Source organism: Lolium rigidum, chromosome 3 (genome assembly GCF_022539505.1).
Source record: "Lolium rigidum isolate FL_2022 chromosome 3, APGP_CSIRO_Lrig_0.1, whole genome shotgun sequence".
In the NCBI taxonomy this organism is placed as follows: domain Eukaryota; kingdom Viridiplantae; phylum Streptophyta; class Magnoliopsida; order Poales; family Poaceae; genus Lolium; species Lolium rigidum.
The window spans coordinates 165200930-165213122 of record NC_061510.1 but is presented as its reverse complement, the minus strand read 5'-3'; positions in this window follow the sequence as shown (position 1 = coordinate 165213122).

Sequence of the window (12193 nt, the reverse complement as noted above, 5' to 3'; positions counted from 1 at the left end):
TTGTGAAGCTCAAGTCCAATGAAGTTATGATTGGACCTATGACAAGAGCTCGTGCAAAGCTACTAAAACAACAGGTGAACTTGTTCTTAAACGATACTTTGATTGATGAGAATTTTATACTACCTCAGTCCTTTGACTTGTGTATGATCAGGTACGAGGATAAAGGAATATCGCACGAGGAGGAGGAGAACAGCTGGACATGGTGCTGGACATGAAGACACCCCATGGACGCGCGAGGGACCAGAGGGAGGCATGCGCAAAGGAGGAAGATGAAGTCCAGGCCAGTGCTACGCTCGGCGTGACCGGCCACCATGCCGGCCGGCCCGGTCCTACGCCCGGCCAAACCGGCTCCTAGGCCGGATGAGCCCGGCCCCCGCCGGCTCCTGGATCGGTGCCATCCGGGCACTATCCAAGGAACCTGGCACCCCCGTCCGGTGCCAGCCCGGTCCCTGGCACGGTCGACGGCCCCCCAGGCCGGCCGTGTCCGAGTCAATCTCGACCAGATCCCGATCTGGGTCGGTTATTATTGTCATTTTTCGACTTCTGGTCGTCCTGAACCCCTATATAAGTGCCCAGGATGCCCCCATAATAGTTTTAGACCACGTTTAAGATAAACCCTAGTTCATAGTTGATTGCTTTGCAACTCTATTGAATCTATACACCAATTCACATCGATCTGGTGTTTTGCTACTGAAAGTTTTGTGTGATATGTTGTTCAATTGGAAATTAGACGGTTCCAATTTACCGCTTCGTGGTCGGCGGCTACATGCGCAAGTGTGTGGAGTTGCAAATATCTTGCAGGGTTGAGAGCTGTTGAACTGGTGACAGAAATCAATCGAGAGACTTCGTCGGCGTTATACAAGTTATCTCCACCTCCTCATCGTGTTATCTCCACTGTGTTCATCGTGTGTTCATCACAACCACCGTGCTTACTGAGAAGATCAGGCAACCCCTTATCATAGTCCATTATGGAATATATCAAGAATTTCATTTTTAGCTAATGGATGTCTAGGTAGTGCTCTAATTAAAGAACAAAACCCTGCCCAAGATTCAGGCAATTTCTCTCCTTCTACCTGCACAAAGTCAAAGATTTTCTGCAAAGAAGAATGTTGAGCACTAGTAGGGAAATACTTTTGAAAGATAGCATTAATCAAACCAATAGGACTATCAATAGATCCAGGAGACAGATTGTCATACCAAGTTTTAGTTGCACCTTTCAAAGAGAAAGGGAAAAATTTAGTGACAAAATAAGTGTGTTTCTTAATATCATCAGAGAATAAGTTGCTCAAACCAGAGAGCTCATTCATATGTCCCATAGCACTTTCATTTTTAGTACCACAAAAAGTTTATTTCTCAACAATAGATATATAAGATAAATCCAGAGAGAAATCATAATCCTTATCTCTAATGTTTATGGGATATGTGGCAAACTTAGCATCAGGAGACAGTTTATATCTAACAGCTCGTCTTGCGAGAAGACTTTTAATAGCACTTGCACCTCTAGTAGCATGACATTCTTTAATGAAGTCATCATCAAGTTCAATATAAGTTTCCTCAAGATCATCACTAGGACACTCTCTAGAATCATGTGAACTAACAGGTGTAACAGTATTTTCATTAGAAATTTCAGTGTTTTCAATTTGTTTAGCTCTAGCAATTATAGTATCTAGGAAAGAACCTAATGAACCACTCTCACCAAGCACAGTAGAAGCATCATCAAAATTATCAGAAGCATTTTAAGATTCAGCAGAAGTAGCAGTATGTGTAGCATGTGCATGTGGTGGAGTAAGAAGCTTACTCATCACAGATGGCAAATCAAGAGAAACAGAGGTGTTCAGAGTTGTACCTCTTCTTGTAGTGGATGGCAATATAGGGAATTTCCCTTCACGAGCTTTCCCCATAATAAATAAATTGTTGCGAACAGTATCACTTTCAAGTGGGCTTATAAATAAAGCTATGCTCCGCGGCAACGGCGCCAGAAAATAGTCTTGATGACCCACAAGTATAGGGGATCGCAACAGTCTTCGAAGGAAGTAAAACCCAAATTTATTGATTCGACATAATGGAAGCCAAAGAATATTTATAAACCTTAACAGATGAGTTGTCAGTTCAGCTGCACCTAGAAATAGACTTGTTCGCAACAGTTTATCAGTAGTAACAGTTTTATAGCGATAGCGTGTAGTGAAGTAATAGCAGTAATAAAATAAAAACAGCAGCAACAGTGCTTGCAGTAGATAGCAGGTTAAAATACTGTAGGCATAGGGATGGATGAACGGGCGCTGCATGGATAAGATAATTCATATAATAAAAAAGACATGGGCATTTGCAGGTAACAATGATAAAAGCATCCAAGTACTAAGTAACCATAGGCGTGTGTTCCTTTTTAGTCGTACGTGCTCGCAAGGAGAAACTTGCACGACATCTTTTGTCTCACCAGCCCGTTTGCAGCGGGGCCTCAAGGGTGTCGTGGTATCGTCACGGCATATGCCATAGGGTGGCTAAATAACGTGGTTCCTAATATGATCTACGGCAGTATCAGGATGCGGGTATGGGCACGAGCGACACGGCGACGTACCCAGGTTCGAGGCCCTCCTGTGGAGGTAACACCTCTACTCCTGCTCTAGAGTGTATAAGCAATATCACAGTACAATGGTGCTCCTTGAGCTGTATCCGGCTGCGAGGGGAGGCTAGAGGTAGACGAAGGTCTCTCTCCCCGAGCGGTGCTAAGTGTGGAACTGAGAAATGATCGATCGTCTCCCCGCGTAGGAGGGGTAGTGCAGCTTATATAGACGCTGGCACTTTACATAGAAGTCCGTATGACTACTGGCCGGCTCCGCCGGCTCCGGCTTTATCGCTCCTTCCCGAGGTGCTGGCGTCACCAACCGTTTAGGCCTGTCCGTCCTTCCGCCGAAGTCAGCAGCGACAGGACGTGCCAGGCGACGTGCGGAGCTGTCCCTGTCGGAGTTGCTAGCCTGTAGCCATACGGCGCAGCCTAGGCCATGACAGCCTGTCAGACGCGGGGCACTATTTCTCCACAGTGCCCCTTACTTTACGGGAGATGAGATCAGCGTGGACTTCTGCACCCGGATCGCCTTTCCAGTTCCTTATCCTGCAAGGTTCACCAGCCGGGAGCCAGCCAGGGGGGAACAAACCAAGCTGGACATGGCTCGTAGAAGCCGGCCCGGCCACAACGCAGACGGTCGTGGCCAGGCCGGCGTAGACCTGGGAGTAGCCGGCTCGCAAGGCAGCCGGCCACGGCTCCAGCCGACTGCTCCTCAGCCGGCCTTTGCCGCGGACCAGCCGGCCTCGAGCCAACTATTCCTACTCCTTTGCCATACCCGGGGTCTTCCCGCCGATATTATCCCCTGAAGCTGGTGAGGTCCTGCGTAGAGAAGGACCTGGGCAGGTTACCCTGGCCACTTAGTCATTGACCCCATAAGTTTGTTCGATATGCACTGGAGGGGCCGGCTGGGAATCTTTCTTCCAGCCGGCTGCACCCTCTTCCGGCTTGTCCACCCGGCTGCCGCTCTAGCCGGACGCCGCTTTTGTTTTGCGGATTTGATTTTTATACGTGTTGGAGATGCCTCCGGCTTGCTGAGAAGGCGTGGGCGCGCCGGAGTCTCCGCGCCTCGAGGCCTGAGCCCTGACCTGACCGGCTCTGACGGAATCTTCATGTCATGTCGTTTCGCCTGGTCACATCAATGTCCCCCCGATCTTCTGCGGACGTGGGTGATGTGGCGCAGCCGTTACTGGTAACTACCGGCGGCGTGGGGGAGATCGTGGGCGCAGTTAATCCCATGTCTCCGCCCACGATCGCCACTCCCCCACTCGCCTGCGGCTTATAAATAGGGGCGGGGCGGCATCGAGGCAGCCTCCCGCACAGTTCTCCTTCTTCCCCGCGCCATCGCGCCTCTACTCTCTCTGCTTTTCACGCTTCTTCGTGCGCTCGTTGATCTCTCCGGCGGAGCTTCGGCCGTTCCTCGCATCCAGACGAGGGCGTGCTCCTCCGCCGATCCGCCCCCGCCGCGCGCCAGTTCCGGTGCCACGGGTGGCCGTTCGTCTTCGGCGCGTGCTTCTCCGCTGCGCTCTCCGCCATCAAGTTCTTCATCGACGTCCTCCGCCTCCTCCAACTCGGTGGAGATGGCACTCCCGAGCGGCTCATGGGAGGGCTCCAGCATCACCGATGATGACATCGCGCGCCTCCGCTGGATCCCGCTGCAGGTGCGGGCACGTGCTCCGGCGAACGAGGTGGCGCCGGAGCCGGAGCCCGGCAAGCGAGTGGTGTTCAGCGCCCACTTCGAGCGGGGGTTTGGCCTGCCGGCTTCCGCCTTCTTCAGATACTTCATCGAATTCTCCGGCTTGCATCCGCACCACTTGCCGGTGAACGCCATCGTCACCCTCAGCTGCTACGTGGCCTTCTGCGAGGGCTACGCCGGCTTGTGGCCGGATGTCGATTTCTGGAGCCGGCTCTTATTCATCAAGGCGCAAACCACCGATGGCCAGTTGAGGGCCTATGGTGCCGCCTCCCTCTACTTGCGCCCGTCGACGCCGCTATCGAGGATCCTAACGGTGGATTCGGTGAAGAAGTGGCAGACGACGTTCTTCTACGTGAAGAACGAGAACCCGGGGTTTGACTAGGTGAACCTGCCGGAGTACACGCCGGATCCGCCTTCCGCCAAGATCAACTGGGGCCACTGCGCCAAGTCGGCCGACTCGGAGGTGGAGGTAAACCTGCTGTGGAAGCTCCTCCGGTGGTGGCCAGCGACCTCCTCTGCTGCTACATCTCCCGCCGGGTGCTATCGCTGCAGGCGCGCGCCCACAAGATCTGCCACATGAGTGGCCGGTTCGACCCCACCCGGACATCCAAGGTGGAGCTCTCCAAGGCGGCGGTGGCCAAGCGGGTCAACTACGTCTCCCTGGCCCGGTTGCCTGACAACTGGGGATGGGGGATGGAGCCCTTCAGCCGGGCTGAACCGCCACCCCTGGTATGCTTTCTTCTAACTTGCCGAATGCCGGCTTGCGGCTGCTTGGCCGACTTATCTTATCTGTCTGTGCTGTTTGCAGAACTTCGCCCGGCAACAAGTCGAGGACGGCGACTTGGCGCTGAAGGTGTGGACGCCGGATCACGTTGATTCGGCTGACCAAGCCAGTGACGACGAGAGCCCAGAGGCTGCCGAGGAGGCCGCCCAGGGGCATGACAACCCGCCGCCTTCTCCGTAGCCGGACGAGGAGGAGCAGGAGGTGGACATGCCGCCTTCCCAGGCGCCGATTCGCGCGGTGCCTTTGGCGGTGAGGGCGCCTGCGGCTTCTGCGCCTGCACCCAAGGGGCGGAACTGGACCACCGCCCAGCACGAGGTGGCAGTCAAGAAGCAGCGCCGGAGGGGCCCGAAGTCGGTCCCGGAAGCAGCCGGGTGAGTTTCTATTTCGCATTTCCTTTGTTTGATTCCTTTTCTTTCTTCTTGTTTCTTATTTTCTTCTTATCTGATCGATCTAGGGCCGCCATCAAATTCTCCAAGGGCACCGGCTCCGGCTTCGGCTCAGCCCCTGACATGGTATCCCCGCCGCTTCTGCAGCGACGGAGGAGGGAGCTGACTATGCAGCTGACAAGGGGTTAACTTATTAATGCCTACGTATTGTAGACTAGGGTTTGGTTGGAAGTAGAGGGCAAGTAGATCTCGAAGGTTTCAGCCGAAAAGTACTCGACGATTAAGAAACTAGGGTTATGTTGACAATGGATTCGATGCTCTCTTTGTCCCTCGGATCCCCCTTATATAGGAGGCGGAGCCGAGGGTACCGTGTTACACAGGATTACAAATTCCGGGAGACTCTCTGAGTTCGACCCGTAAAGTTACAAGTCTCTATATTTCCTAATACAATTCTAACTTTCCTTAAAACTAACTGGGCTTCCGAACTTCATATTCTTCGACTTGTGGGCCTCAGTAAACCCCGGGTACCATCTCAGGAGCTGACGGCCACTGCCCAGCGTTGGGTGTCGGAGATCTGCGCGAGGTAAGTTTGTTTTTTACTGTTTTCTTCCATCCATTGCCGGCTTCCTGCTGTCGACTGCCGGCATGAGTTTATGTTGGTAGCCGGCAGCTGGAAAACCTTTGGACGTTTCCCGGCTTGCCGCCAGTCTCTTGTTTTTTTTGCTTCGATATCTCCATCTTCAGGCTGGGGGCAGGCGGCGTTCTTGCGCCGGCTGCCGCTAGGCTTTGCTTTAGACTTTTCTATATCCATCTTCGGGCTGGGGGCAGGCGGCGTTCTTGTGCCGGCTGCAGCCAGGCTTTTACTTTGAAATTTTGCATTTTCTGTCCTTTCCCCGGCTTGCGGCTGATACCGCTGGCAAGGTCCTGCCGGCTGGTGTCAGTCGAATTTACAGGGTTTTTTAACATGTCTCTTTTTTCAGCGCCTTTTCCCGAGGCGCAGCAGGCGGCACTGGACGCGGCCGGCAGGGCGCGGGAGGCCCGGAGGCAGGCTACCGGTGAGGAGAGCTTAGAGCATTTCTCTATGGATGACTACCTGGCTTCCATTGCCGCCCGCGTCGAGCCGATCACCATGCTGGGCTACGAGCTCCGGAAGGCGGTGGAGGAGCTGTTCCGGCTGCTGTGGACGACGGAGACGCTGCCGGGTGAGCTCGCTAACTTGATCAACTGGCTCGAGAAGGCGCCCGACCGCTTCCTCAACTGGAAGGACTCGGCCGCGCGTGCTGGCGCCGACATGGCCCTCTCTGTTGTGCTCTCCTGGTACGACGAGGTTAGCCTCGACCAGCTGGAGAATCGGCGAGTCGGCGTGCAGGATGCACTCAGCGCGGAGGCCAAGACCCGCCGGCTTGCACGAGCCTGCACCATCGCCGACTTCGTCAACAAGGGCACCTTTATTGAGGACCCGAATCCGCCTGAAGAGGAGGAGGAGGAAGCCGAAGACAAAGACATGGCGGACGCGGACGCACCGGAGGCGGATCCGGCAGCCGGCCCCAATGCTCCCCCGGCTGGTCCTCCTCCAACCGGTGCTTAAATTATCCTGCTTGCTTGTTTATTTGCTTTTGCCAAACACAATCGTTAAATCCCCGGAATGCCAGGTGTAGATGTAAGACAATATTATTATCCTTTTTATGAAGTCACACTTTAGTGTGTTTGTTAATCATTTTGTGCTCCGGCTTGTTTTCTCCCGATCCGTTTGCTTTTTCTCATTCGCCCCACTCTTGGCTTTGCTCTCGCTGACCATACAGCCGGGTTGCGGTCTGTAGCCGGATCGAGAGCGGGCCGCTAGGTGAGGCCAATAATACTTCAGTCAAACGAGCCGAGTTGGACATGTCGGTGCTTTTATGAAAATTTGGACAAAAAGTCGAGTCGCTTTTGCTCTTTCTCTTAGTCGTTTTTCGCGTGCTGGCTCCATAAGCATCTACTCCCGCCAGTCAGTCAGCCGGGTTGCGGTCTGCTGCTGGTTCGGGAGCTGGCTATCCGGAAGTCGGATCACGGTACTAATCCGGCTGAGCGAGAGGGTTCAAGCCAATCGGCGAAAGCAATATAGTGCGAAAAAATCATTGATACTAGACGCACTCGGCACAAGCTTTTTTATTAACAAGAGTTACAAAAGGGGTGCAAGGGATACATACATTCCTCTCCTCAAGTGTAAAATGGGCGGAGCAGGTTGACATTCCAGGGACGTTTAGTCTCCTCATCAGCCATGTCCGGCTTGTTTTTCTTGGCCTCTTGGGCGTCAATGAGATAGTAGGAATCATTGCCTACCGCCTTGCTCACGATGAAGGGACCTTCCCAGGGGGATGATAGTTTATGTTGTCCGGCTGTCCGTTGGATCAGCCGGAGCACTAGATCTCCTTCTTGGAATGCTAAGGGCTGGACCTTCCGGCTGTGATAGCGTCGGAGGCTTTGCTGGTGGATGGTAGATCTGGACACGGCCAGCAGCCGGGCCTCTTCGACCAGGTCGACTCCATCTTCATGAGCTTCTTTGGCTTCGGCTTCTATGTAAAGCTTGATTCTTGGCGCGTCATGCTCGATGTCAGTCGGCAGGATGGCTTCGGCTCCATATATGAGGAAGAATGGTGTGAAGCCGACTGAGCGGTTTGGCGTGGTGCGCAGGCTCCAGAGCACATTGGGCAGCTCTTCAATCCAGCAGCCGGCTGCTCGTTCGAGCGGCTCCACCAGCCGGGGCCGGATTGACATAGGCATCCCCAATGGGCCTGCCGAAGATGGTACGCGGGGTTTATTGAAGGCCCACAAGTCGAAGAATATGAAGTTCGGAAGCCCAGATAGTATTAAGGAAAGTTAGAGTTGTATTAGGAAATATAGAGACTTGTAATTATACGCTCGGACTCTGTAACTTGTGTATTACGAATCCCTCGGCTCCACCTCCTATATAACGGGGAGTCGAGGGACAAAGAGAGGATCGAATCAATTGTCAACATAACCCTAGTTTCTTAATCGTCGAGTACTTTTCGGCTGAAACCTTCGAGATCTACTTGCCCTCTACTTCCAACGAAACCCTAGTCTACAATACGTAGGCATTGATAAGTTAATACCTTGTCAATTGGCGCCGTCTTTGGGGATTAGAGGCGACAAGGAGCTGATGTCGATGGCACGTTCAAGATCGTCGACTTCATCAACTGCAAGCAACGCTTTGGACAGAGGTAAACAGATCGAAACTGGTCTAGTCGATTTTGTTCCTCACCCGCCCTCTCATTTGGATGCATATGCGTATCTGGAGGAGCCTATGGAGATGACGTTTGGCGAGTTCCAATTCCGCGTCGAGAAGGAAGGATCATATCGTCTCGAAATTCCGATCTCGTTGGAATTATCGGCGGTCGATCCTGATATTTCGGGTTCAACATCGTCAACAGAGTCAGGCGAAGAAGAGATTTCGTCGCCACGCTTCATCAGCACCAGGGCAAGTGAAAAACTCGCCAAGATCTTCAGCGACATGTCTTTCGAGTCATCTGCGGACTCCGATATAAGCGATGACTCGAGCAACATCGACAGCTTCACCTTCGTCGACAGATCCACTACTGTTGGAAAGGTCTTCACCAATCTCAAAGATGGTGTCACCAAACCCGACAAAGTTCAGAATCCAAAATATCATCAGATCTATGTAATTGGAGAACCAAGTCGCCCAGCGGAGGAGACGTCAGAAAACTTCGACGATGCAGGAAATCCGTATGTTGATCTTGCAGATCTCACGCGAGGTTTGGGAACAAAATATATCGGACCAGGAACAAGAGAGATGGTGCAATTTCCACAGGCAGTATGGGATCGAGTCGCAAGAGCTATTGATGGTACAGAACTAATGACCATTACGGCGACACCTGCGGAGTTACAAGCGTATCAATATAGGCTTGCACGTACCAGGAGGGAGCTCGAGAAGCAGAAAATCGAGTTGGACAAGAGGCAGGAAGCCGCTTCCGCGTCAAGCAGGTGAAGGGCAGAGCTAAGCCGAAATTCAAGAACTTCGGGAGATAGTCATAGGGAAGCTCGAAGGAGAGCAAGATCTCGACTGGAAAATATACCTGAAGCTGAGAGAGAGAATTTAATCCAAAACCTCGATATGTCTTTTATGTCAATCGACATGAGGGGGAATATTATTCCAAAAACACTGGAAGCAGGATACATGGCAACGCAAGCTTTCATCTTAGCGTCCAGACCATCTCCCGGAGATCCAAGAGAAGCGTTGTATAACATGGCCATGGCAGGGTGTGGAGCCATGGGAGCAGCGTTCGCAGCTACACCTCCCGAAGGAACTGCAAGACAAAATAGTCCGCGACCTACCGCAGTAGTGCAAGATCCACCGAGAGCAAGTGGAGTTAGAGATACAGCGACTCAGGCCAGGGTGGATAGAGCGCGACAAGATAAAAGGGAACATCGGCATTCACCAGAAGTTGCTGAAGAAGATATGTGTGGAATCCCGTGTTTTACGAGATGAGTTCGAAAAACTCGAGTCCCGTCAGGGTTTAAGTTACCAGACAGTTTCAAGAAATTCGATGGCCTGCAAGATCCCGAGGATTGGGTAGTCGATTACCTTGAGACGGTGAAATTGATAGGCGGAACCAGAGCAACAACCATGCAGAGCATTCAAATACACCTGAGTGGAGCCGTGATGTCTACGTGTGCTTCTATTCTTGTAGACGGTGTTGGGCCTCCAAGAGCAGAGGTTTGTAGAACAGCAGCAAGTTTCCCTTAAGTGGATCACCCAAGGTTTATCGAACTCAGGGAGGAAGAGGTCAAAGATATCCCTCTCAAGCAACCTGCAATCACGATACAAGAAGTCTCTTGTGTCCCCAACACACCTAATACACTTGTCAGATGTATAGGTGCACTAGTTCGGCGAAGAGATAGTGAAATACAAGTAATATGAATGAATATGAGCAGTAGTAACGGTGCCAGAAAAGTGCTTGCTGGCGTGCAGTTGATGGTAGTAATATTGCAGGAAGTAAACATGCAGTAGAACAGTAAACAAGCGGTGTTTGCAGTATTGGAAACAAGGCCTAGGGATTATACTTTCACTAGTGGACACTCTCAACATTGATCACATAACAGAATAAATAGATAAATGCTATACTCTACACTCTCTTGTTGGATGATGAACACCACTAATTGTGTAGGATTACACGAACCCTCAATGCCGAAGTTAACAAGCTCCACAATATTCGATATTCATGTTTAAATAACCTTAGAGTGCATGATAGATCAACACAACTAAACCAAGTACTAACATAGCATGCACACTGTCACCATCACACTATGAAGGAGGCATAGATCACATCAATACTATCATAGTAATAATTAACTCCATAACCTACAAGAGATTATGATCATAATCTACGCCAAGTACTACACGATGCACACACTGTCATCATTACACCGTGCAGGAGGAATAGACTACTTTAATAACATCACTAGAGTAGCACATAGATGAATAGTGATACAAAACACATTGCAATCATAAAGGGATATAAATAAGCACTTCACTATGCTATTCATAACAGTGAATAAGTATTCACGTGAAATATAGCCTAAGAGACCCACACGGTGCACACACTCGTCACCTTTACACACGTGGGACAAGGAGTCTCCGGAGATCACATAAGTAAAATCCACTTGACTAGCATAATGACATCTAGATTACAAGCATCATCATATGAATCTCAATCATGTAAGGCAGCTCATGAGATTATTGTATTGAAGTACATAGGAGAGAGATTAACCACATAGCTACCGGTACAGCCCTTAGCCATGATGGAGAACTACTCCCTCCTCATGGGAGACAGCAGCGGTGATGAAGATGGCGGTGGTGTCGATGGAGGAGCCTTTCGGGGGCACTTCCCCGTCCCGGCGGCGTGCCGGAACGGAGACTCTGTCCCCCAGATCTTGGCTTCGCGATGGCGGCGGCTCTGGAAGGTTTCTCGTACCGTGGCTTTTCCGTATCGAGGTTTTAGGTCAGGGACCTTTAAATAGGCGAAGAGGCGGAGTCGGAAGGCTGACGAGGCAGCCACACAATAGGGCGGCGCGGCCTGGGCCTGGGCCGCGCCGGCCTGGCGTGTGCCCCCCCCCCCCCCCAGGGCTCCCCTCTGGCGGCTCTCGGGTGTTCTGGAAGCTTCGTAGAAAAATAGGATGCTGGGCATTGATTTCGTCCAATTCCGAGAATATTTCCTTACTAGGATTTCTGAATCCAAAAACAGCAGAAAACGAGAGCGGCACTTCGGCATCTCGTCAATAGGTTAGTTCCGGAAACTCATCAAAACGATATAAAGTGTGAACAAAACATGTAGGTATTGTCATAAAACTAGCATGGAACATAAGAAATTATAGATACGTTTGAGACGTATCAAGCATCCCCAAGCTTAGTTCCTACTCGCCCTCGAGTAGGTAAACGATAACAATGATAATTTCTTAAGTGACATGCTACCAACATAATCTTGATCAACATTATTGTAAAGCATATGAGATGAATGCAGCGATTCAAAGCAATGATGAAGACAATGAGTAAACAACTGAATCATATAGCAAAGACTTTTCATGAATAGTACTTTCAAGACAAGCATCAATAAGTCTTGCATAACAGTTAACTCATAAGCAATAAATTCTTAGTAGAAAGCTTTGAAGCAACACAAAGGATGATTAAGTTTCAGCGGTTGCTTTCAACTTCAACATGTATATCTCATGGATAATTGTCAACACAAAGT